The 27,138-nt window shown below is 56.5% G+C and overlaps 1 pseudogene; it reads left to right on the plus strand.

The window, feature by feature from the left end:
- The first annotated feature begins 1,359 nt into the window (after positions 1-1,359).
- LOC103629137 (polyol transporter 5-like) lies at positions 1,360-27,138 on the plus strand (annotated as a pseudogene).

Here is a 27,138-nt window from a genome sequence, read left to right on the forward strand (position 1 = left end):
AGAAGTGATCAAGGGCACAACTTGCCTTCAATGAGCTCCTGCTCAGCTATCTCTACTTGCTGAACCTCAGATTCCACAGTGGCTTGCTCGTCTACTCGCATCAACACAATACATACATAGCATAACATAAATTAACATCACATCAAACATGCAAATAGAATACACTAATAAACTAGACATTAAAATAAGATCACAGGAACTGGAATCATTAAATTTGGACGTATAGATTTTAAGTTATGAATTTCCTAAGGTTTAATGTGCTTGAAATAGGATTAAATGATAAATTAATTCTCCTATTGTTTTCATGTCAAAACAGAGACACTAAATGATAGATAATATTATTACAAAAATTTAGGAACTAAAATGAACCAATTTGGAGTTCATATGGATTTTCTACAAATTAAACAAGTTCTAGATTTATTTTTATATTAAAAATCGATTTCTAATATTAATTTCCTATTTTCAGCTCTCTCGGAACTGGGCGCCAAATACAAAGAAGTGCAGGGGCTAGCGTGAAAGAATCCCCAAGACTCAACGCACTGCCCCTGTGGACGGCGGGTTGATACTCTTTAATCTGGAGGTTCTATTTGTAAAAGCGCTCGGCTGAAGCTATGACCATCAATCCTAGCCGCACGATCGAAATACAGCGGATGAGATTAAATGGTGAAGGGGTATGAACCGGTAATCAATAGGAATCACCCGATTAGCATTCTACGGCTTGGATTTAAAAACACCTGAAATCGCCACGGCTCGCCCGATCGCGATCGAACGGTCAGCATTCACCTGAGCGAAGGGGGGTAACTCCTATCTAATCCGAGCCATTCGACAATAGATCAACGGCGCAGGCGCGTCATCTTCCACCTCTGTCAAAGCCGAGCGACGGCGCCAGGAGCTCCCCACGACGGAGTTGTCGCCGGAGATAGTCATCCCGCGCCCCGAGACCTTCAAACACTGCCCGACTAGCGCTACACGAACTGGAGGGCATGGCGAATCCAGAGAAGGACTTCGTACCAGTGATGGAGGCGTAGAGGGTGCTGTCCACGAAGAGTAGCAGACGGTAGCGATGTCCAGACTTCGGTGAAGAATTGCCCGAAGACTGGTGGTTCCCCCTGATAGGCGACACGATGAACGAATTCAGTGGCGCCGAGCGAATCCTCCCGGCACTCCAATTTGACCCCGGGTGGCACGGTGGTCCAGGGCAAGCACGGTGGCGCGAGCGACTTTCGTAGGCAACGCGGGCGCGGCTTAGATAAACGAGTGAATTCCGGGCGAGTCAAGGCGAGGAACGGTCGTAGCCCAGTTTTATTCTCCCATCCCCGCGCGATCAAAGCGGACCGGCACTGGTGGGCGAGATCCGCCATGCACGGCCAGGCTGTTGCAACGGATGCACGAAGGAAGCGGCGAGATTTGATGTGGCTTGATGCGAGGTGGAGGCGAAACCCCACCGAATACCAGGGTCCACCCGCCCAGCGCATCGAGTGCACGCGCGAGGGAATGCGGGACAGCAGGAGCCGAGCTCTGTACGCGTGTGTTCTTCAACGGGTCCGTTCCATTGGGGAGGATAGAGCTGACGATGCGGGGTCCACAGGGCAGGGGCAGAATACACAGGCGCGCGGTGAGGCTACGGTTGGGCCGTACAGAGGCAAAAAGGAAAGGTGGGCCGATTAGGTTGTTTTCGGCCCAGTTATGTTCTTTTTCCTTTTTCTTTTGTTTTTATTTTATGTTTTCTTTTATTTACAACTCTTTTGATTCCAAATTTTGAATGCAAATCTCAAGTGCAAACTTAAACTCATTTTAATAATGCACATTGGTCATACCCAATTATGATGATGTTATTTAATTATAATATTTTTTTATATTGGATATTATTTCCTTCTTCCCTCTAATCTTCTTCTCATAATTATTTTATTTTATTTATTTTTTTATTCATATTATCATTGTTTTAAATGCACAAACAAAAATCCAATATGAAGTAATGATTTATTTGTTTCTTAGTAATGAATGATTTACTCATTTTTAGACATGAGTTGCCACATGTGATGATAAATGGAGGTACACATATATTCAAAGGAAACCATTCCTCCTTTTATTCTCCCTTACAATTTGGATATTGCAGGCTGCCCCCGGCTTCCAGTGGGGTCGGCCAGAACCTGGCCGCAGCAGCAATACTACTCCGAGCGATGCCGGAACCATCCACCACCGAGGGGCGCTGTATCCAGGGAGAGCTCAAGAATCTCCTGGAAGATGTCGCGGTCCGACGTGCCGAAAGCTCTGCCTCCCGAAGGCAAGGGTACCCCCGGAGCATCGCGCCGCGACTTCCCGATTCATGCGGGAAGCCTCGGTCCACACCGGGCGCACGCGGAACACAGAGCCTGCGGCCCCGGGTCGCCTCAGCAACGAGCACCACCGCCGCGACCGTCGAGCCCACCTCGATGAGAAGGTGCGCCGAGGCTACCACTCCAGGCGTGGGGGACACTACGACAGCGGGGAGGATCGGAGCCCCTCGTCCGAACCACCCGGTCCGCGAGCTTTCAGCTGGGCCATACGACGGGCGCCGTTCCCGACCTGGTTCCGAACCCTGACCACCATCACCAAGTACTCGGGGGAGTCAAAGCCAGAACTGTGGCTCGCGGACTACCGGTTGGCTTGCCAGGTGGGTGGGACGGACGATGACAACCTCATCATCCGCAACCTTCCCCTGTTCCTCTCCAACGCCGCCCGAGCCTGGCTGGAGCATCTGCCTCCTGCGCAGATCTCCAACTGGGACGACCTGGTCAAAGCCTTCGCCGGCAACTTCCAGGGCACATACGTGCGCCCTGAGAACTCCTAGGATCTCCGAAGCTGCCGCCAGCAGCTGGGAGAGTCCCTGCGGGACTACATCCGGCGATTTTTGAAGCAGCGCACCGAGCTGCCCAACATCACCGACTCGGATGCCATCGGCGCGTTCCTCACCGGCACCACTTGTCACGACCTGGTGAGCAAGCTGGGTCGCAAGACTCCCACCAGGGCGAGCGAGTTGATGGACATCGCCACCAAGTTCGCCTCTGGTCAGGAGGCGGTCGAGGCCATCTTCCGAAAGGACAAGCAGCCTCAGGGGCGCCAGCCGGAAGACGTCCCTGAGGCGTCCGCTCAGTGCGGCGCAAGGAAGAAGGGCAAGAAGAAGTCGCAAGCGAAACGCGACGCCGTCGACGCAGACCTTGTCGCCACCGCCGAGCACCGGAACCCTCGGAAGCCTCCCGGAGGCGCCAACCTGTTCGACAAGATGCACAAGGAGTCGTGCCCCTATCATCAGGGTCCCATCAAGCACACCCTTGAGGAGTGCGTCATGCTTCGGCGCTACTTCCACAGGGTCGGGCCACCGGCGGAAGGTGGCAGAGCCCACAACAACGATAAGAAGGAGGATCACAAGGCAGAGGAGTTCCTCGAGGTCCACGACTGCTTCATGATCTACGGTGGGCGAGTGGCAAACGCCTCAGCTCGGCACCGCAAGCAAAAGCGCCGGGAGGTCTGCTCGGTAAAGGTGGCGGCGCCAGTCTACCTAGACTGGTCCGACAAGCCCATCACCTTCGACCAAGGGGTGACCACCCCGACCACATGCCGAGCCCGGGGAAGTACCCGCTCGTTGTCGATCCCGTCATCGGCAACATCAGGCTTACCAAGGTCCTCATGGACGGAGGCAGCAGCCTCAACATCATCTACGCCGAGACCCTCGGGCTCCTGCAGATCGATCTGTCCTCGATCTGGGCCGGCGCGGCGCCCTTTCACGGGATCATCCCCGGGAAACGCGTCCAATCCCTTGGGCAACTCGATCTGCCCGTCTGCTTCGGGACTCCCTCCAACTTCCGAAAGGAAACCCTTACGTTCGAGGTGGTCGGGTTCCGGGGAACCTACCACGCAGTGCTGGGGAGACCATGCTACGCTAAGTTCATGGCCGTCCCCAACTACACCTACCTCAAGCTCAAGATGCTGGGCCCCAACGGGGTCATCACCGTCGGCTCCACGTACCGACACGTGTATGAAGGCGACATGGAGTGCGTGGAGTACGCCGAGGCCCTCGCCGAATCCGAGGCCCTCATCGCCGACCTGGAGAACCTCTCCAAGGAGGTGCCAGATGCGAAGCGCCAAGCCGGCAACTTTGAGCCAGCTGAGACGGTCAAGTCTGTCCCTCTCGACCCCAGCAACGACGCCTCCAAGCAGATCCGGATCGGCTCCGAGCTCAACCCCAAATAGGAAGCAGTGCTCGTCGACTTTCTCCACGCGAACGCCGAAGTTTTTGCGTGGAGGCCCTCGGACATGTCTGGCATACCGAGGGATGTCGTCGAGCACTCGCTGGATATCCGAGCTGGAGCCCGACCCGTGAAGCAGCCTCTGCGCCGATTCGACGAAGAAAAGCACAGAGCCATAGGCGAGGAGATCCACAAGCTGATGGCTACAGGGTTCATCAAAGAGGTATTCCATCCCGAATGGCTTGCCAACCCTGTGCTTGTGAGAAAGAAAGGAGGGAAATGGCGGATGTGTGTAGACTACACTGGTCTAAACAAAGCATGTCCGAAAGTTCCCTACCCTCTGCCTCGCATCGATCAAATCGTGGATTCCACTACTGGGTGCGAAACCCTGTCTTTCCTCGATGCCTACTCAGGGTATCACCAAATCAGGATGAAAGAGTCCGACCAGCTCGCGATTTCTTTCATCACACCTTTTGGCATGTACTGCTATGTTACTATGCCATTCGGTTTGAGGAATGCGGGTGCGACATACCAAAGATGCATGAACCACGTGTTCGGAGAGCACATTGGTCGAACGGTCGAGGCTTACGTCGATGACATCGTAGTCAATGCGAGGAAAGCCTCCGACCTCCTCTCCGACCTTGAAACGACATTCCAGTGTCTCAAGGCGAAAGGCGTAAAACTCAATCCCGAGAAGTGTGTCTTCGGAGTCCTCCGAGGCATGCTCCTGGGGTTCATCGTCTCCGAGCGGGGCATCAAGGCCAACCCGGAGAAAATCGTGGCCATCACCAACATGGGGCCCATCAACGACTTGAAAGGAGTACAGACGGTCATGGGATGCCTTGCGGCTCTGAGCCGTTTCATCTCACGCCTCGGCGAAAGAGGCCTACCCCTGTACCGCATCTTAAGGAAGACCGAGCGCTTCACTTGGACCCCCGAGGTCGAGGAAGCCCTCGGGAACCTAAAGGCGCTCCTTACAAGTGCGCCCATCCTGGTGCCTCCCGCTGCCGGAGAAGCCCTCTTGATCTACGTCGCCGCTACCACTCAGGTGGTCAGCGCCGCGATCGTGGTCGAGAGACAAGAAGAGGGGCACGCATTGCCCGTCCAGAGGCCGGTCTACTTCATCAGTGAAGTACTGTCCGAGACCAAAATCCGCTACCCGCAAATTCAGAAGCTACTGTACGCGGTAATTCTGACGCGGCGAAAGTTGCAACACTACTTTGAGTCTCACTCGGTGACTGGTGTCATCCTTCCCCCTGGGGGAGATCATCCAGTGCCGAGAGGCCTCGGGTAGGATTGCAAAGTGGGCGGTGGAGATCATGGGCGAGACAATCTCGTTTGCCCCTCGGAAGGCCATCAAGTCCCAAGTCTTGGCGGACTTTGTGGCTGAATGGGTCGATACCCAGCTTCCAGCAGCTCCGATCCAACCGGAACTCTGGACCATGTTTTTCGATGGGTCGTTAATGAAAACAGAAGCGGGCGCGGGCCTGCTCTTCATCTTGCCCCTCGGGAAGCACCTCCGCTACGTGCTGCGCCTCCATTTCCCGGCGTCCAACAATGTGGTCGAGTACGAGGCTCTGGTTAACGGGTTGCGCATCGCCATCGAGCTAGGGGTTCGACGCCTCGACGCTCGTGGCGACTCGCAGCTCGTCATCGACCAAGTCATGAAGAACTCCCATTGCCGCGACCCGAAGATGGAAGCCTACTGCGATGAGGTTCGGCGCTTGGAGGACAAGTTCTACGGGCACGAGCTCAACCACATCGCCTGACGATACAACGAGACTGTGGACGAGCTGGCCAAGATAGCCTCGGGGCAGACATCGGTTCCCCCGGACGTCTTCTCCCGAGACGCCCGAGCCCGAGAAGGTCTTGGCCCTGCCCGAGGCGCCCTCGGCTCAGCCCAAGGCACCCTCGGCCCCCGAGGGTGAGGCACTGCGCGTCAATGAAGAGCGGAATGGGGTCACGCCTAATCGAAACTGGCAGACCCCGTACCTGCAATATCTCCACCAAGGGGAGCTATCCCTCGATAGAGCCGAAGCTCGGCGACTGGCGCGGCGCGCCAAGTCGTTCGTCTTGCTGGGTGACGAAAAGGAGCTCTACCACCGCAGCCCCTCAGGCATCCTCCAGCGATGCATATCCATCGCCGAAGGTCAGGAATTATTACAAGAAATACACTCGGGGGCTTGCGGTCACCACGCAGCACCTCCGGCCCTCGTTGGAAACGCCTTCCGACAGGGTTTCTACTAACCATCTGCGGTGGCCGACGCCACTAGGATTGTACGCACCTGCCAAGGGTGTCAATTCTACGCAAAGCAGACCCACCTGCCCGCTCAAGCTCTGCAAACGATACCCATCACCTGGCCGTTTGCTGTGTGGGGTCTAGACCTCGTCGGTCCCTTGCAGAAGGCACCCAGGGGCTACACGCACCTACTGGTCGCTATCGACAAATTCTCCAAGTGGATCGAGGTCCGACCCCTAAACAGCATCAGGTGCGAATAGGCGGTGGCGTTCTTCACCAACATCATCCATCGCTTTGGGGTCCGGAACTCCATCATCACTGACAATGGCACCCAGTTCACCGGTAGAAAGTTCCTGGACTTCTGCGAGGATCACCACATCCGGGTGGACTGGGCCTCCGTAGCTCACCCCATGACGAATGGGCAAGTAGAGCGTGCCAACGGCATGATTCTGCAAGGACTCAAGCCGTGGATCTACAACGACCTCAACAAGTTCGGCAGGCGATGGATGAAGGAACTCCCCTCGGTGGTCTGGAGTCTGAGAACGACGCCAAGCCGAGGCACGGGCTTCACGCCGTTTTTTCTAGTCTATGGGGCCGAAGCTATCTTGCCCACAGACTTGGAATACGGATCCCCGAGGACGAGGGCGTACGATGACCGAAGCAACCGGACCAACCGAGAAGACTCGCTGGACCAGCTGGAAGAGACTCGAGACGTAGCCTTACTACACTCGGCGCGGTATCAGCAGTCCCTGCGACGCTACCACGCCCGAGGGGTTCGGTCCCGAGACCTCCAGGTGGGCGACTTGGTGCTTCGGCTACGACAAGACGCCCGAGGGCGCCACAAGCTCACGCCTCCCTGGGAAGGGCCATTCATCATCGTCAAGATTCTGAAGCCCGGAACATACAAGCTGGCCAACAGTCAAGGCGAGGTCTACAGCAACGCTTGGAACATCCGATAGCTATGTCGCTTCTACCCTTAAGATGTTTTCAAGTCGTTCATACACCTCGTTTACATACGTAAACAAAGTCTAACCATCAAGGAAGGGTCAGCCTTGCCTCGGCAAAGCCCGACCCTCCCTCGGGGGCTAGAAGGGGTGAACCCCCTCTGCGTTAAAATTTTCCTCGAAAAAAGTCTTTCTGCCATAACATCTTTCGTGCTTTTTGACTACTTCAAAAGTGGAATCCTGAAAATGACGGAGTACACGTAAGCAGCAAGGCCGACCGAGCCGAGGGACTCCTACGCCTCCAAGATACGGATACCTCACTCATCACCTTCTGCGATAAGTAACTCACGCTCGGACAAGCGATTCTGCTGACCGAACAAGTCTTAATGCTCAAAAACTTTTCTACCGAAACGATTTTTCGTGCCTTCTCGACTATATCGATAACAGAATCCTACGCACGAGTAAGAGTACACGTAAGCGGCAAGGTCGACCGAGCCGAGGGACTCCTACACCTCCAGGATACGGATACCTCACTCATCACCTTCCGTGAAAAGTAACTCTCGCTCGGACAAACAATTCTGTTACCGGCAAATAAGTCCTGATACTCGAAACAAGGGGAAAAGAAACGAAGCTTTACAACACGCCGACGGTATGTTTGGGCCTCGGCGGCCACAAAAAAACATACACACACTACAGATAAGCTGTTCCTGCAGGATCGGACATCAGCAGGGGGAGCGGCAGCACCCTCGGCGTCGACTCTACCTTCGGCGGAATCCGACCCGGCCTCGGACGACGACACGGTCGGAGGATCTCCGCCTCGAAGGAACCTGTCAGCACCGCGCCTGGGCCATCGTCGCCGGGGTCTCCTCCAGGAACCCGGCCCGAGTAGACAGCTCGACCGGCCGCTCCGTAGCCTCAGCCAGCTGTCCCTCGAGGACATCAGCCCGGCTCATGGCCTCGGCAACCCGACTCCGGCGTTGGTCCCTCCAGTGGACGACCGGGCCAGGCTCCGACCGACGAAGCTTCTTTTCGAGCCAACTCCGCCTCTGTCCATGCTGACACCGCTGCCTCCGGCTCCAGCTCATCGCAGAGCGGCGAGGGTTTCTTTAACTGAGCAAGAGAAGCCTCGGGTGGCAAGACCGACCGAGCCAAGGGACTCCTATGCCTCCGGGATATGAATACCTCACTCGTCACCTTCCGCACGAGGCAACTCACACTTGGTTAAGTGGTCCAGCTAGCCGACAGGCGAGTCCTGGTGCTCGAAATAAGGAAGAAACATGGTATTACACCCAAAATACCTAGATGTTCAGGCCCCGACAGCCATGATGAACAGACACCGGCACTCAAGGTGCCATTACAAACGGAACTCCGGTTCCACCCCGCAGGTACGAACAACCCCCACATTGGAGGGCCTGCAGGGCGACAAAACTCCAGGTGGCTCGCCGCCGCCCGCTCCGGCAGCAGTGACAAAGATCTCCACTCCGGGCGGCCAAATAGCAGCAGCGATGACCTCAGGGCAGACGCTGCTGCGATAAGACCCTCGCCCACGTCCCCACTCGAGGGGTGAGGACAAGCTACCAAGGTCGTAGAGCCGGAGGTCAGTCCGCGGGTAGCACCGACTATCTCGTCGACAGAGAAACCTCTTCCGGCTGCCTCGGTGGGAGGTGGCACCGGAAGCAGCGCCGAAGCCGCTCAGGCCGGAGAGCCAGACACGCGGCAGCTGCCAGCGCCACGAATGGTGAACGCCCTTCCCCCCGATCACTGAGGGAAGGAGTGGGCCGCTGCCCGCGCGAAGACAGGCCCCAACTCAGCGCACTCCCCTCCCCAGCACTGATGATGAACATCCTTGAAGCTTAGGGCGGGGCAGAGGCCGCAGCCCGGCTTGCTTCTCCCCACCATCGAACTGGTGGTCACCGTCTTGGGTGACCATCGACAAGGGGATGCAGTCGGGCTGCCTGATGAAAATCCTTGAAGCCGAGCGATGGCCGAAAGGTACCAACTTCCACGAAGTTGTGTTCCTCCAACGACGACAAGACGAAAGCAACGCGGGCGCTCCCCATCCGGGGGCTCGGAAGGTGGAAGGGCGCGATGCATGAGGAGAGTGCGAAGACATGGTTGCCATCCAAGGGGGTCGCCCTCCTTTTAAAGGCGACTCTCCCCACTTGCGTCCTCAGTTGTCACGGACTGAGTCTTCACCAACATGCTCCAAGGTCCTCCCCCTACGACATGGGGGCTGGGTCCCGCGCGTCATGCAAGCTGGCCCAGGGCAAAAGAAGCCAAACCACCGCGCGCAGAGCGCGTAACTGCCCAGCGGTTACAAGCACTCCTCCACTTTCGCCCAAACCAACGGGTGAAAGGGTGGACCGCCATGCAGGCGGCATGCAACTGCACCAAGGGGGCGCGCCCGTTCGACTTTGACACGTCCAGCATGGGGCCCAGGCCCACACGTCATGTAACCGGTGTGCCGGTTACTACGTGCGAGAAACTGCACCGCCACTTGCGCCAGTACCGCGCCTTCTCGACTGCGGAACCGGTGTCGCGACTCGAGGAAACCTTGCGCACGGCCCAACAGTGCCAACCGAGCACATCGGTCACGGGTCGGTCCGCCGCGGGAGAAGACGCGACGGTCGATATGGCCAAAAGTGGGCCGACAGTAATGGTGGCGGCAGGTGGGCGGAAGCAGCAGTCAAGTCGTTTGCAGGCTCACGTCCCCTCCTGGGATAGCGAGAGAGCCCTCTCCCACGGCGTGAAGACGACGCGCCCGTGTTCCGTTCCTCGAACGGCTCGCGCACGCACAACGACCGCCCCGCGAACCACTCGTCCCGTCGCATTAACTCTGCGGCAGGGCAGGCGGCACCTTTGGCAGGCGAAGCGGGCGACGCTTCACCTCCGCCATAATGACTGCGTCAAAAAAGGTGCGCCACGTCGTTCGATTTTGTATCCTTTTCCTCTTCCCCTTTCTCTCTCTTGCTACAGGGACCGGGAAAGGGGATACTCCAAAAGGGATCCTTCTCCGCGAAGGAAGCGGGCCCCGAGCCCTCATACTGATCAGAGGTTCGAAGGCTGGCCCCTTGGAAGGGTTCGACAGCCGCCTCAGAGCACTCGGGCCCCGCGCCTACTACTGATCAGAGGTTCGAAGGCTGGCCCCTCGGAAGGGTTCGACAGCCGCCTTAGAGCACTCGGGCCCCGCGCCTACTACTGATCAGAGGTTCGAAGGCTGGCCCCTCGGAAGGGTTCGACATCCGCCTCAGAGCACTCGGGCTACGCGCCTACTACTGATCAGAGGTTCGAAGGCTAGCCCCTCGGATGGGTTCGACAACCGCCTCAGAGCACTCGGGCTCCGCGCCCACTACTGGTCAGAGGTTCGAAGGCTGGCCCCTCGGAGGGGTTCGACAACCGCCTCAGGCCACTCGGGCTTCGTGCCCACTACTGATCAGGGGTTCGTAGGCTGGCCCCCGAAGGGTTTGACAGCCACCTCAGAGCACGCAGAGCGAGGGATGACTCTGGGTACGTCTGATACATGGCCGAGGCTTGGGCTACGCTCCCGAGGTAGCCTAGGACATTTCCGAGACCAGCAGGAGCGATTCTGTAATGGAATCCCATCAGAGGGAGGCATCGAGCCCTCGGACCCTATCAAACGGGACCGGGTCCGGCAAATCACCTGCAGGTACTTTTGGAGCGCGCCTCTGGGCCACTAGCCGACCCTTATCGAACGGGGCATGGGCGTTCACTCGGATCACCCGTTAGCAACTCACTGGAGACACCATGTTCGGCGCCCCCCGAGGGCAACATGGCGCTTCCCCCCCCCCCTCTCCTCCTTGTGGAAAGGCGACGTAGGGGCGTATGAAAAAAGCCGAGTCAGTCCTTGACCGTCCTCTCGCTCTGCGCGGAGGCTCAGGGGCTGCTCTCGCAAACCTGGCTCCGGCCAAACCGTTTACAGCGTCAACATACCAGCCCGAGAACTTGGAACCTGACTATGCACCTAGCTACGGCCAGTTCGCATGAGGGGACAACCAGACCGGTCGAGGCATCACGAAACGCGCTAAGACCTCGAAGGAGTCAAACCACTCCTCCGAGGCCTCGGGGGCTACACCCGGCGGGTGCGCTCGCGCGCACTCACCGGAACGAAATGCATCCGAGAAAGGCCGATCCCCTTGCAAAAAAGTGCGAAAAAAGCCTCCAAGCGAGTACTAACACACCCTTCGAGGCTCGGGGGCTACTGTCGGGGACCATAATTAGGGGTACCCCCAAGACTCCTAATCTCAGCTGGTAACCCCCATCAGGACAAAGCTGCAAAGGCCTGATGGGCGCGATTCAGGTCAAGGCTCCGTCCACTCAAGGGACACGATCTCGCCTCGCCCGAGCCCAGCCTCGGGCAAAGGCAGCCGACCCAGGAGAATTCACGTCTCACCCGAGGGTCCCCTCAAGCAACGGACGCACCTTCAACTCGCTCGAGGCCCAGCTCGGACAGGCTTCGCGGAGAAGCAACCTTGGCCGGATCGCCACGCCAACCGACCGTGTCGCAGGAGCATTTAATGCAAGGATCGCCTGACACCTTATCCTGATGCGCGCTCCTCAGTCGACAGAGCCGAAGTGACCGCAGTCACTTCGCTGCTCCACTGACCGACCTGACAGGAAAACAGTGCCGCATGTGCTGCTCCGACTGCTGTGCCACCCGTCAGGGTGAGGCTGACAGCCGCCAAGACCGACCTCAGGCGCCATAGGAAGCTCCGCCTTGCCCGACCCTAGGGCTCGGACTCAACCTCGACCTCGGACGATGGACTCCGCCTCACCCGACCCCAGGGCTCGGACTCAACCTCGACGCCGGCCGACGGACTCTGCCTCTCCCGACCCCAGGGATCGGACTCAGCCTCGACCTCAGAAGACGGACTCTGCCTCGCCCGACCCCAGGGCCCGGACTCAGCCTCGACTCCGGAAGGCGGTCTCCGCCTTGCCCGACCCCAGGGCTCGGACCCAACCTCGACCTCGGACGACGGTCTCCGCCTCGCTCGACCCCCGGGGCTCGAACTCAACCTCGACCTCGGACGACGGTCTCCGCCTCGCCCGACCCCTGGGCCCAGACTCAGCCTCGACCTCGGAGGAGCCTCCGCCTCGCCCGACCTCGGGCTCGGACCGACCACGTCACAGGAGGGGCCATCATTACCCTACCCCTAGCTAGCTCAGGCTACGGGGAACAAGACCGGCGTCCCATCTGCCTCGCCCCGGTAAACAAGTAATGATGGCACCCCGCGTGCTCCATGACGACGGTGGCTCTCAGCCCCTTACGGAAGCAAGGAGACGTCAGCAAGGATCCGACAGCCCCGACAGCTGTACTTCCACAGGGCTCAAGCGCTCCTCCGACGGCCACGACATCACATGAACAGGGCGCCAAAACCTCTCCGACAGCCACGACGACATGTACTTAGGGCTCTGGCTCCTCTCTGCTAGACACGTTAGCACATTGCTACACCCCCCATTGTACACCTGGGCCCTCTCCTTACGTCTATAAAAGGAAGGTTCAGGGCTCTCGTATGAGAAGGTGGCCGCGCGGGAGAACAGGCCGACGCGCGCAAGGCTCGCGCCCTCTCTCTCTCTCTCTCTCTCTCTCTCTCCCTCGCGAACGCTTGTAACCCCCGACTACAAGCGCATCCGCCCTGGGCGCAGGACAACACAAAGGTCGCGGTTTCCCCTTATTGTTTTCCCCCCTTTGTGTTCTGTCTCGCGCCGACCCATTTAGGCTGGGACACGCAGCGACAATTTACTCGTCGGTCCAGGGACCCCCCGGGGTCGAAACGCCGACAGTCTCTCCCCATCCGGCTGAATCAGCGGCCGCCTGTCCTGAAGTATGGGATGCTGAGGGAGACTCGCGGGACCTCACAGGTAGATGCTCCTTGAACTTGAGGTGCCAGAACCTGATGTAGTCTGCTGCTGGTCGTCGTCGTCGTCCTGCTGCTGGTCATCCTGCTGCTGGTCGTCCTCATAGGTTTCTACACATAGTACGTCACAACTTTCTCGAAACATTCTCAAATTTTTATCACAGCCTCTACATATGATATCATGACACGTGGACATGTTTCATGATTTTTTTGACTTTGTTTGTGTTTTATACAATTTTTAAACAACTGAATGGCAAGTTCACGACCATGTTGAGTGAGCATGGTGCTCTAAGTTTCCGGTCCGCTCCTGAAATCGGTAGTAACTTGTGGTAAATAACATTTGTGTCATTTTTGGATGCACGGTTTTCCAAGTTTCGAGTGACTTACAGTTCAAATCTGAATTTTCCGAAGAAATTCAAATAAACGAACTAAATCTACTAGCTATTGAAAACAATGTTATAATTGTCCCAAAATGGTACATGTAGGTCTACATAGTGTAGGAACCTACCACAAAAGGTGTGGTCGCCAAAATAAAAAAATAAAAATGTACTTTGTCGAGTGTCCAGAGATGACACTCGACAAAGAATCTGCTTTGCCGAGTGCCGGCTTTCGGCCCTCGGCAAAGGCTGACGGCCGTCAGCTGTAGACGGTCGCTAACGGCCCTTTGCCGAGCGCCGTGTTTGCCGAGTGTCTGCCGCTCGTCAAAATAGTATTTGCCGAGTGCTTCTCTGTGCCGAGTGTCCCGCACTCGGTAAATATGTTCTTTACCGAGCGCAGGACTTTGCCGAGTGCGGCTCTCGGCAAAGTCTTCTTTGCCGAGTGCCCGATAAAAAGCACTCGGCAAAGAGCCTGGTACTCGGCAAAGGCCCGGATTCCGGTAGTGAGTACACAGCTGGTACAACGACGTATATAGATGGCAATGGGTAACCGCTACCCGAAACCCGGTGGGTTTTGCTCTATTAGGGTATGGGTTTGGGTCAATTTCTCTACCCATGGGTTTGTTAATGGGTTCAAATGGAAACCCAACGGGTACGTCGTGAGTACGGGTTCGTTCTTTCACTACCCATACCCGCAAACCCATGGGTTTTTAAAACCCGCCTTAAAATCAACATTCCGTATAAATATGTCTCATAATATTATTAATTAAATATGTTCTAATTGAAATAAACTTCATGTAACAAATTTTAGGCTAAAATTAGTTATCACTTGTTCCTTTTATGCTAGCTTATTAATGTATTGATTGTCATTTACATGATGAATTATTTTTTATGTTGATGTTAGTGGGTACGGGAAACCCGTTGGGTACCCGAAACCCGCATGGGTATGGGTTTGAGCAAAATTTCATACTCGTCATGGGTATCGGTTTTTTAGCGGGCGTATTTTTTCTTCGCGGGTATGAGTTTGGGCAAGTAATAACCAGCGGGTTTTTACCCATTGCCATCTCTAACGACGTACAGCTAGCTGGGGGTGCAACTGCAGGAAATAAACCAAAATTTGCATGACTAAATTCACACAAACGCTTAAACCCTGTTTATACAGGCTAATTAAAGCTAAATATACTTTTTTATAAGCTTCAATAGCTAGTGGGAACCAGCTTGAATAGTTAGACTATGACCACAAGTTAAGCTGTTTGGATCCGGCTAGACCCTTTGATAGTTGCTTTGTATGAGTTCTGCAAGCTAATCTCTAATTAAAAATAGATCTTTACCTTTATTTATGTGAGTCAACCTTGAATTGAATTAAATTGTTGTCGGCGTTTCGAGACCGGGGGGTCCCTGGGCCGACGAGTGAATGTCGCCGCGTGCCCCAGCCCAGATGGGTCGAGCGCGAGGGCGAGCGCGAAGGGGGGAGAGCGAGGCGGCCGGAGACCGGCGTGAGAGAGGTGGGAATCCCGCGGCCTTCGTGTTTGTCCCGCGCCCAGGTCGGGTGCGCTTGCAGTAGGGGGTTACAAGCGTCCACGCGGGAGAGGGAGCGAGCGACCCCAAGCGAGCGCCTGACTCGTCCTCGTCCCCACGCGGCCAACCCTCTCTAAGAGGGCCCTGGTCCTTCCTTTTATAGGCGCAAGGAGAGGATCCAGGTGTACAATGGGGGGTGTAGCAGAGTGCTACGTGTCTAGCGGAGGAGAGCTAGCGCCCTAAGTACATGCCGTTGTGGCAGCCGGAGAGATTTTGGCACCCAGCTGGTGTGATGTCGTGGCCGTCGGAGGAGCGATGGAGCCTGGTGGAGGGACAACTGTCGGAGCGGTTGAGTCCTTGTTGACGTCCTCTTGCTTCCATAAGGGGGCTGAGAGCCGCCGCCGTCACGGGGTACGCGGGGCGCCATCATTGCCTATCCGGCGGAGCTAGCCAGATGGGACGCCGGTCTCGTTCCCTGCGGCCCGAGTCAGCTCAGGGTAGGGTGATGATGGTGCCTCCTGTTGACGTGGCTGGTCTACGCCCTAGGTTGGGCGATGTGGAAGCTCCTCCGAGGCCGAGGTCGAGTCTGTCTTCCGTGGTCGAGGTCGAGTCCGAGCCCCTGGGTCGGGCGTGGCAGAGTTCGTCGTCTTCTAGGGCTGAGCTCAAGTCCGAGCCCTGGGTCGGGCGGAGCGGAGTTCATCGTCTTCCGGGGCTGAGCCCAAGTCCGAGCCCTGGGTCGGGCGGAGCGGAGTTCGCCGTCTTCCGGGACTTAGCCCGAGTCCGAGCCCTGGGTCGGGCGGAGCGGAGTTCGTCGTCTTCCGGGACTTAGCCCGAGTCCGAGCCCTGGGTCGGGCGGAGCGGAGTTCGCCGTCTTCTGGGACTTAGCCCGAGTCCGAGCCCTGGGTCGGGCGGAGCGGAGTTCGCCGTCTTCCGGGACTTAGCCCGAGTCCGAGCCCTGGGTCGGGCGGAGCGGAGTTCGCCGTCTTCCGGGACTTAGCCCGAGTCCGAGCCCTGGGTCGGGCGGAGCGGAGCTTCCTATGATGCCTTCGGCAGGGCCTGACTGTCTGTCAGTCTCACTCTGTCAAGTGGCACCACAGTCGGAGTGGCGCAGGCGGCGCTGTCCTCCTGCCAGATCGGTCAGTGGAGCAGCGAAGTGACGGCGGTCACTTCGGCTCTGCCGGCTGGGGGGCGCGCGTCAGGATAAAGGTGTCAGGCCACCTTTGCATTAAATGCTCGATTTGGTCGGTTGGTGCGGCGATTTGGTCAGGGTTGCTTCTTAGCGAAGGTAGGGCCTCGGGCGAGCCGGAAATACATTCGCCGTTGGAGGGGGGCCTCGGGCGAGACAAAAATCCTCCGGGGTCGGCTGCCCTTGTCCGAGGCTAGGCTCGGGCGAGGCGTGATCGAGTCCCTCGAACGGACTGATCCCTAACTTAATCGCGCCCATCAGGCCTTTGCATCTTCATGCTGATGGGGGTTACCAGCTGAGAATTAGGAGCCTTGAGGGTACGCCTAATTATGGTCCCCAACAGTAGCCCCCGAGCCTCGAAGGGAGTGTTAGCACTCGCTTGGAGGCTTTCGTCGCACTTTTTTGCAAGGGGACCAGCCTTTCTCGGTTGCGTTTTGTTCCGGTGGGTGCGCGCGAGCGCACCCGCCGGGTGTAGCCCCCGAGGCCTCGGAGGAGTGGTTTTACTCCTTTGAGGCCTTAATGCCTTGCGTAATGCTTCGGCTGGTCTGGTTGTTCCCTCATGTGAGCTGGCCGTAGCCCGGGTGTATGGTCGGGTCCGAAGTTCTCGGGCTGGTATGTTGACGCTGTCAACGGTTCGGCCGGAGCCGGGTTTGCGAGAGTAGCCCCCGAGCCTCTGCACAGGGCGAGAGGGTGATCAGGGACAGACTCGGCTTTTTTACATACGCCCCTGCGTCGCCTTTCCGCAAGGAGGAGGGGGGAAAGCGCCATGTTGCCCTCGATGGGCGCCGAACATGGTGTCTCCGGTGAGCTGCAAGCGGGTAATCCGAGTGGACGTCCGTGCCCCGTTCGTTAGGGGTCGGCTAGGGGCCCAGAGGCACGCCCAAAAGTACCTGTGGGTGATCTGCCGGACCCAGTCCCCTGGCGACGGGGTCCGATGGCTCAATGCCTCCCTCTTATGGGATTCTGTTACAAGATCGTTCCCGCTGGTCTCGGAAATGTCCTAGGGTACCTCGGGAGCGCAGCCCGAGCCTTGGTTATGTATCGAATGTACCCATGGTCATCCCTCGCTCGGCGTATGAGGCGGCTGTGAACCCTTCGGGGGCCAGCCTTCGAACCCCTGATCAGTAATGGGCGCGGAGCCCGAATAGCCTGAGGCGGCCGTGGAACCCTTCCGAGGGGCCGGCCTTCGAACCTCTGACCAGTAGTGGGTGTAGGGCCCACGCGATCTGAGGCAGCTGTTGAACCCTTCTGGGGGGCCAGCCTTCGAACCTCTGATCAGTAGGGAGGCTCGGAGCCTGGTTCCTTCACGGGGAAGGATCCTTTTCGGGGTATCCCCCTTTCCCGGTCCCTGTTGCAAGAGAGAGAAAGAGGAAAAAGGAAAAGGATACGAAATCGAACGACGTGGCGTACCTTTACTAACGCGGTCATTATGGAGAAGGCGAAGCGTCGCCCGCTTCTCCTGCCAGAGGCGCCGCCTGTCCCGCCGCGAAGTTAATGCGATGGGGCGAGTGGTTGGCGGGGCGGCCGTTGCGCATGCGCGAGCCGTTCGAGGACGGAACACGGGCGCGTTGTCTTCACGCCGTGAGAGAGGGTTCTCTCGCTGCCCTCGGATGGGACGTGAGCTTGGCTGACGACGTGACTGCTGCTCCTGCCCGCCTGCCACCGTCATTGCTGCCGGCCTATTTTTGGCCGCGCTGACCGCCGCGCCAAGCTAGCGCCGCTGGGTCATGCGCTGGGTCGCCTCGAGTCGCGGTATTGGCTCCGCAGTCGAGGAGGCGCGGTGGTGGCGCAAGTGGCGGTGCAGTTGCATGCACGAAGCATTCGGCGCGCCGGTTGCATGACGCGTGGGCCTGGGCCTCCATGCTGGGCGTGTTGGGAGTCGGAGAAGCGCGCCCACTTGGCGCGGTTGCATGCCGCCTGCATGGCTGCCCGCCCCTTTCGTCCATTGGTCTGGGCAAAAGTGGAGGGTCACTTGTAACCGCTGGGCGGTCGTGCGTACCGCGCACGGCGGTTTGGCTTCTTCTGCTCTGAGCCGGTTTGCATGATGTGTGGGACCCAGCCCCCGCGCCGCAGGGGAGGACCTTGGAGTGTGTCGGAGAAGACTCAGCCCGTGACGGTTGGGGGCGCATGTAGGGAGAGTCACCTTTAAAAGGAGGGTGACCCCCTTTGGAAGGCGACCATGTCTTCGCGCTCCCTTATGCATCGTGTCTTTCCACCTTCCAAGCCCCCGGATGGGGGATACCCGCCATCTTTCCGTCTCATCGTTGGAGGAACGCAACTCCGTGGGAGTTGGTACCTTTCAGCCATCGTTCAGCTTCAAGGATTTTCATCATGCAGCCCGGCTGCATCCCTCCGCCGGCGGTCACCCAAGATGATGACCTCCAGTTTGATGGTGGGGGAAAGCAAGCCGGGCTGCGATTTTGGTCCCACCCTCAGCTTCAAGGATGTTCATCATCCTCGCTGGGGTGGAGGCCGAGCTGAGCCGGAGCTCTACCTCCCGCGCGGGTTCGTGGGTCACCCTCCCCTGCGGCGTTCGAGGGAGAGGGCGCTCGCTGGCCCTGCGGGCGGGTCGGACTTCGACAACGCGGGGCTGGTCGACGGCGGGCGTCGTCAGCCCCAGCGTGTCGAGCTCGTCGGCTTGGCTCCCGGTGTCCCCTCCTGCCGGAGGGCGGCTGTCGCGCCGTGTGCACGGGAGGACCGCCCAAGATGTCACGCGCTGCTAGGGCGGCGTTCGTGTTCTGGGGCGGTCCTGCCTTTGCACCGGTATGGCGCCTCCGCGCGAAGGCCGGTGCCCCACTCGTCCGGGAGGATCTGAGTGGGGATCTGCCGGAGGGCTGACGGCCCCTGTCGTCGGTGCCGAGGTGGAGGCGGCTCGAGAAGTCCCCATCGCCGACGGGATCACCGCCACCATCCGCGCTTCGGGCCTCCGGCTCTTTGTACTTGTCCTCGCCCCTCGAGCGTCGGCGGCATGGGCGAGGGCAAGATTGCAGCAGCACCCGCCCTGAGGCCTGCGCTGCTGCAGTTCGGCCACCCGGAGCGGGAGTCGTTGTTGTTGCTGCTAGAGCGGGCGGCGGCGGGCCGCTCGTCAGTCTTCTGTTGCTCCGCAGACCCCCCCCCCCCCCGCATCGAGTGGGGTTGTTCGTACCTGCGGAGGTGGAACCGGAGTTCCGTTTGTAATGGAACTTTGAATGCCAGTGTTTTTGTTCATTGTGGCTGTCGAGGCCTGAACATGTATGTAATTTTGGCATGGAGCCGTGTTTTTTCCTCACTTTCGAGCACTAAGACTCGCCTGTTGGTTGTCTGAACCGCTTCACCAAGCGTGAGTCGCCCCGTGTAAAGGTGACGAGTGAGGTATCCGTATCCCGGAGGCGTAGGAATCCCTCGGCTCGGTCGGCCTTGTTGCCCGAGACTTCTCTAGCTTAGTTAAAGGGACCCCTTGGCCGCTCTTCGATGAGCCGAGGCCAGGGGTAGCGATATCAGCATGAACAGGGGCAGAGTTGGCTCGAAAAGGAAACCTGGTTGGCTGCCCTTGTCCGAGGCTAGGCTCGGGCGAGGCGTGATCGAGTCCCTCGAACGGACTGATCCCTGACTTAATCGCGCCCATCAGTCCTTTGCAGCTTCATGCTGATGGGGGTTACCAGCTGAGAATTAGGAGCCTTGAGGGTACCCCTAATTATGGTCCCCGACAATTGTATAAACCACTTATTCTTTAAAACGACTACTATTTTGCGAAAGAGTACAGCTGGTACAATAATGTCAACGGAGGCCTGACAGATGAAATCCAATCAAAACTTGCATGCTTAATTTTATTCACCATGATGCTTTTTCACATCTTCCGCTTGCATTCTTTTAAAATATTAGAAATTCTCCGTCAACATCCCAAATGAAACGAACTGACGAAAGGACGAGAGGTTTTGCGTGCGCGCGCATGGTTTTAGGGAAAAAGGTCTAGATCAGTGGCAAACTGGACGCCAGCTTTTGGGGGCCACAACAGATGACAGCTTTTAGGAAAAAGGTCTAGATGCGATCGAGGACGGTTATTATTATTTCTTGTGACGTATAATCATGCTTTGTGACGTCAGATCGCCGGCAACTCGGGCATCCTTCTGAGCTACATCGTCCACTTCGCGCTTGCCGGCCTCCCGACGCCACTCAACTGGCGCCTCATGATCGGCATCGGCGCCGTCCCTCCTCTGTTCCTAGCGGCCGCAGCCGCGCTTGCCATGCCGGAGACCCCGCGCTCGCTCGTCGTCCACGACCACCGCGACGAGGCGCGCCGCGTGCTGGTGCGCACGGTGGGGGACGCAGACCGCCGGCTCCAGGAGATCGTGACGTCCGTGCAGGAGGCCACGAAGCAGGCGGGCTCCGGCGGCGAGCGTGCGGCGCGAGATCCTGCTCCGGCCGACGCCCGCCGTCCGCCGCGTGATGCTGGCCATCCTGGGGCTGCAGGTGTTCCAGGCTTCCAGCAGGCGTGCGGCGTGGCAGCCATGGTGCTGTACGCTGTCAGCACAACACATGCCATGCAAGACCATGACATCGACAAGGCAAAACCGGAGAGTTCTCAGCAGCAGTTGGGCCACCGAGCCAGCGTCCGAACGTGCGTTACATGGGCCCAAAGTGGGTTGTGTAAGGGAAGGTATATGTACGAGAGCTGAGTGGCTGGCGAGGGTGTCAAAAAAAATACTGAATATTGTAATCTAAACCTGTACTCGCCTCCTTCCTGCTGGGGGGCAACTTCCTGAGTGCCAATACCCTCCTCTCTGTAGTGTGCTGCTAACAAGTGGTATCGGACTACCGATTGCTGGACTGGATGGTGCTATCCACTTCACTCGCCGGGCGAAGATGGCGGGGGCATCCGATCCGAGTATCGCGACTGCTCTCGCGGCGCAGTCGAAGCAACTGGATGCCCAGTCGCGCAACATCGCCGCCCAATCCAAAATTCTCCAGCAATTGTGCGACCGTTTCGAATCGCAAGAAGCTCGCTGGAGTTCTCTGGAGAAATCGGTCGCCCACAACTCCGACGACATCGCTATTCTTCAATCCCAACTCGCGGACCGCGCGGATCGGGGGTCCGGCGTGGACACCAGCGTCGAGTTCGTCTCCCACACCAACACAAGAGTCGCTGCGCTGGAGAACGTCCAATCCGTTTTCGACTCGTGGCGCACACGGATGGATGCGTCCGTCGACGGCATGCGCGCATATCTCACCAAGGTCTCGCGCTTCCTCGAGCGTGGCGTTATGGCGAAGGCCGAAGCTCCAAGCGGCGTCTTGGGTCCATACCAGTCGGCGACGGCGGAGCGCCCACCTGCTCCCGCGTGGACCGCCGACGGCCCGATAGGGCACCACGCTGATCTGCAACCACGGGGGCTGGGTTTTGGGGTTCCATACACCCATCACCCACCTCCGACATTGGGTACGCATCTGGACCCTATGCCACCCTTTGCTCCTAATTTCCCTACTTCAAATTCTCAAGAGTTCAACACGGGATGGTATTACCCAACACCACATTTAGCGTTTGGGGGTCGCGCTCATGGGGCTCAATTCACTAATTATTTGGGACAATTGCCTAAAATTAATTTCCCCGAATTTGATGGCACTCTACCCAAACTATGGCAGTCTCGATGTGAATTTTACTTCAATGTGTACATGGTAGTTCCTTCTGTTTGGATTCAAGTAGCCACCATGAATTTCAAGGGTCCTGCGAGCCGTTGGTTGCAGTCGGTCGAACACTGTCTAGCCCAAGTCTCGTGGCCTGAATTTGGTTCCATGATTCGTGAACGCTTCGGCAAGGATCAGCATGAACACTTACTTAGATAGTTGCTGCATATACGCCAGGTCACTAGTGTCACTGATTATATTGAGCAGTTCGCACAACTTGTAGACCACCTCAATGCTTATCAGCCACATGCAGATCCTCTTTACTATACCACCAAATTTATTGATGGGTCGCGTGATGATGTTCGTGCTACTGTTTTAGTGCAACGCCCTCGCGATCTCGATACTGTCTATGTTCTTGCTCAGTTGCAGGAGGAGGTGCACGACGCGCACAAGCCTCACGAGACCAAGACGTATGCCAGAGGTGTACCGAGGCCATATGCTTCTTCGGTCGCCACCTTGGACATCAAAAATCCATCCTCAGCCAAGCTGGACACATCGACATCTAAACCCTCCACGGTTGAAGATAAATTGACTGCATTGTATGCTTACCGCAAGGCAAAAGGGCTCTGTTACAAGTGTGGGTTGCAATATTCCTGTGGCCACCGATGTGCTGATTCAGTCCAACTTCATCTCGTTGAGGAAGTTTGGCAATCCCTTCAATTATCTGATGACGAGGACAGTCCTAATTCACCCACTGCTGAAGAGGCCAATATGATTTCCTTGTCATAGGCTGCCACAGTGCGTGCTCACGCCCCTAAAACCATCAGATTTCTAGGCCATATTGGGGGAATGGAAATTCTGATACTGCTGGACTCTGGGAGTTCTGTGTCCTTCATCAGTCAGCAAGTGGCCGATCACCTTCCCCATTGTACACCAGTGTCCAAACCTTTGCTCGTGCAAGTGGCAAATGGTGGACAGTTATCTTGTGATAGAGAGATGCTCAATACTACATGCTACCTCAATGAATATGAGTTTTCTTCTACTCTGAAGGTGTTGGACCTCAATCATTATGATGTAATACTTGGTATGGATTGGCTCTCACATTACAGCCTAATGTTTATTCACTGGTCTGCGAAGTGGCTAATTATTCCCTATAAAGGTTCGTCAATCAAGTTATGGGGCATGGGGGCTCCTGATGTTCAATGTGCAGCAATAGAAGTCTGTGCTATTGAGACTCTTCCTGACAAAGATCAAACTCTGGTGCAACAGCTACCTCAGGAACTTCAGCAATTATTGGGCACTTATGCTGATTTGTTTGAGGTCCCTCAAGGTTTACCACCGCATCGAGAATGTGACCATCGCATTCCACTCATCGACGGAGCTCGTCCGGTGCAACTGAGGCCTTACCGGTATGCGCCAGCTTTGAAAACTAAAATTGAAAACCAGGTGGCAGAAATGCTTCAGTCCGGCATTATCCAGCGTAGCAAAAGTGCTTTCTCATCATCAGTTATTCTTGTTAAGAAGAAGGACAATACCTATCGATTTTGTGTCGATTACCGGCATCTTAATGCACTCACTGCGACGACCAAGTTCCATGTACCAATTATCGATGAATTCCTGGATGAGCTTCACGGAGCAGCATGGTTTTCCTCATTGGACCTTCGCGCTGGATTTCATCAGATCCGCATGGCACCGAAAGATCGCCACAAAACAGCCTTTCAAACCCACCACGGCCCTTCGAGTTCAATGTTATGGCTTTTGGGTTGTCCGGAGCGCCAGCCACCTTCCAGGGAGCGATGAATCGCACGCTTGCTCCTCTCCTTCGCCGATGTGCCCTGGTGTTTTTTGATGACATATTGGTTTACAGTGCATCATGGGAGGAACATATCCACCATCTGACATTGGTTTTCGATCTCCTCCGCGCAGACAAGTGGCAAATTAAGCTGAGCAAATGTTCTTTTGCACAACAGAAGATCGCCTACCTAGGGCATGTCATTTCAGCACAAGGAGTTGCAACCGATCCCAACAAAGTTACAGAAGTGTCTTCCTGGCCGACACCAACTAATTGCAAAGAGCTAAGGGGATTTCTAGGGCTGGCAGGTTATTACCGTAAGTTCGTGAAACATTTTGCAGTGATAGCCAAACCACTCACTAATCTTTTAAAGAAACACACACTTTTTGTTTGGACAGTAGACCATGAGAATTCCTTTCAGACCCTGAAGAAGGCATTGGCCTCATCGCCCGTCTTGCAACTACCTAACTTTTCATTGCCCTTTGCCATCGAGACAGATGCATCCAGCTCAGGAATCGGTGCGGTACTCAGCCAACAAGGTCACCCACTCGGCTTTATCATTAAAGCATTGGGCATCAAGAACAAAGGTCTTTCAACATATGAAAAGGAATACCTCGCTATCCTGATGGTTGTGGACCAGTGGCGGTCATACCTCCAGCATGCTGAGTTCCTCATTTATACAGACCATCATAGCCTATCCCATCTGTCCGAGCAGAAATTGCACACCCCTTGGCAGCAGAAGGTCTTCACTAGACTTTTGGGGCTCCAGTACAAAGTTGTCTACAAAAAAGGGCTTGAAAATGGAGCCGCAGATGCTCTTTCCCGCCGTCCCCATGACACCTTGGATTGCAACCTTATCTCGTACAGCAACCCACAATAGCTCACAGAGGTGGTCGCAGGGTATCATTAGGATTCCCAGGCTAAGCGCTTGTTGTCTGAGCTGGCATTACACCAGTCGTCTTCTACTCCTTATCAACTGCAAAATGGGGTTATCAGATACAAGGGGAGAATCTGGTTGGGCACCAATACTTCTCTGCAGCTCAAGGTACTTCAGGCCTTTCACTCCAGTGAAATCGGTGGTCACTCGGGATTCCTTGTCACTTACCGACGTATCCACCAGCTATTCGCCTGGCCACACATGAAGCAGCATGTCCAGGATTTTGTGGCGCAATGCACTGTATGTCAACAGTCCAAGCCCGACAGATCCAAGTATCCTAGATTGCTACAGCCGTTACCAGTGCCAAACCAAGCCTGGCAAGTCATTACTCTTGACTTCATAGAAGGTTTACCCCGTGCTGCTCGTGCGAATTGCATTTTGGTGGTAGTGGACAAATATTCCAAGTTTGCACACTTTCTACCTCTTCTTCATCCATTCACAGCATCCAAGGTCGCCAAAGTGTTCTTGTCCTCAGTGTACAAGCTTCACAGTATGCCAGCAGCGATAGTCTCTGATCGTGATCGTATATTCACCAGCTCCTTTTGGCAAGAACTTTTCAAATTATCAGGCACGCAATTGCGTATGAACACTTCGTATCATCCCAAACAGATGGCCAAACTGAAAGGGTCAACCAATGCCTCGAGACTTCTTTGCGCTGCTTTGTTAACTCTTGTCCTCACAAGTGGCATCATTGGCTACCAATGGCAGAATTCTGGTACAACACAACATTTCATTCTGCTCTGGGCCGCTCCCCATTCGAGGTGCTGTATGGTCGACCACCACGACACTTTGGTATTGCGCCTGCTGACACTATAACTGATCCAGACCTGTCCACCTGGCTGTCCAACAGAGAAGTGATGCTCCGAGTGGTCAAACAGCACCTGCTGCGAGCCCAAGTTCGTATGAAGCAACAAGCAGACAAGGGTAGGAGTGAGAGGCAGTTTGCTGTTGGAGACCTTGTGTACCTCAAACTGCAACCATATATTCAGACTTCCATTGCTCCCAGGGCAAATCACAAGTTGTCGTTCAAATTCTTTGGTCCCTTTCCGGTGTTGCAGCGCGTGGGATCAGTGGCCTACAAACTCAAGCTTCCACAGGGATCCATGGTGCATCCGGTGTTCCACGTGTCGCAGCTTAAACGTGCTATCTCTCTGTCCCAGCCGGTGAGTGCTACCTTACCTGATGATGATGTGGACAACCAGGTACCAGCTCAGGTGTTGGACCGGCGTACTATCTCGCGCGGCGGACGTTCAGTCGACCAGGTCCTCGTCCGCTGGTCCGGGTTCGATGAGGCCCTCGACACTTGGGAATACTATGAAGCTCTTCGACAACAGTTTCCTCATGCAGCCGCTTGGGGGCAAGCGACATCTCAAGGGGAGGGGAATGTCAGCACAACACATGCCATGCAAGACGAAGACACCGACAAGGCAAAACAGGAGAGTTCTCAGCAGCAGTTGGGCCATCGAGCCAGGCGTCCGAACGTGCGTTACATGGGCCTAGAGTGGGTTGTGTAAGGGAAGGTATATGAACGAGAGCTGAGCGGCTGGCGAGGGTGTCAAAAAAATACTGAATATTGTAATCTAAACATGTACTCGCCTCCTTCCTGCTGGAGGGGGCAACTTCCTGAGTGCCAATACCCTACTCTCTGTAGTGTGCTGCTAACATACGCCCCGCGCGTGTTCAGCCACGTCGGGATCACCTCCGAGCGCGCCGTGCTCGGCGCCACCGTCCTCCTCGGCGCCGCCAAGACGGTGGCGATAGTCGTCCCTCTGTTCCTCGCCAACAGCCTCGGGCGCCGACCCATGCTGCTCACCAGCGCGGGCGGCATGGCCGCGTCGCTTCTGGTCCTCGGCCTGTCCATACGCGCGACGTCGGCCGCGACGTGCGTCGCCGCCGCCGTGGCGTTCATGGCGACCTTCTCGCTGGGGTTCGGGCCCGTGATCTGGATGTACGGGTCGGAGATCCTGCCGCTGCGGCTGCGCGCGCAGGGGACTGGCGTCAGGACGGCGGTCAACCGGGTGATGAGCGCCATCATGGGGATGGCCTTCATCCCGATGTACGAGACCTTCTACGCCGGTCTACATCTTCGCGGCGATTTCCGCGGCGTGGGTGTTCGTCTACGTGTGCCTGCCTGAGACCAAGGGGATGAGCCTCGAGGAGATGGAGGCACTCTTCGACGCCGGTGCTGGTGCTGCGCCGTCGCCACGGGCGGCGTTGTCGTGACGTTCCAGACACCGAGTACACAGATGCATCATGTCCACGTAAGGAACAAGCACGTGATGACATGAATGTGTCAGGTGTAGCAAGGTTAGACAGGGGCTAGTGTATTTGTAAGCAGTCATGATGCCGTGACGAATAGTTTTGTACTCTTGTCATTTGAATGGAATGACTATCAGTAGCTGTTTCTAGCAACGGGTCTCTTGAACTTCATTCTCTAAATCAATA

The sequence above is a fragment of the Zea mays genome, chromosome 6 (genome assembly GCF_902167145.1).
Source record: "Zea mays cultivar B73 chromosome 6, Zm-B73-REFERENCE-NAM-5.0, whole genome shotgun sequence".
NCBI lineage: Eukaryota > Viridiplantae > Streptophyta > Magnoliopsida > Poales > Poaceae > Zea > Zea mays.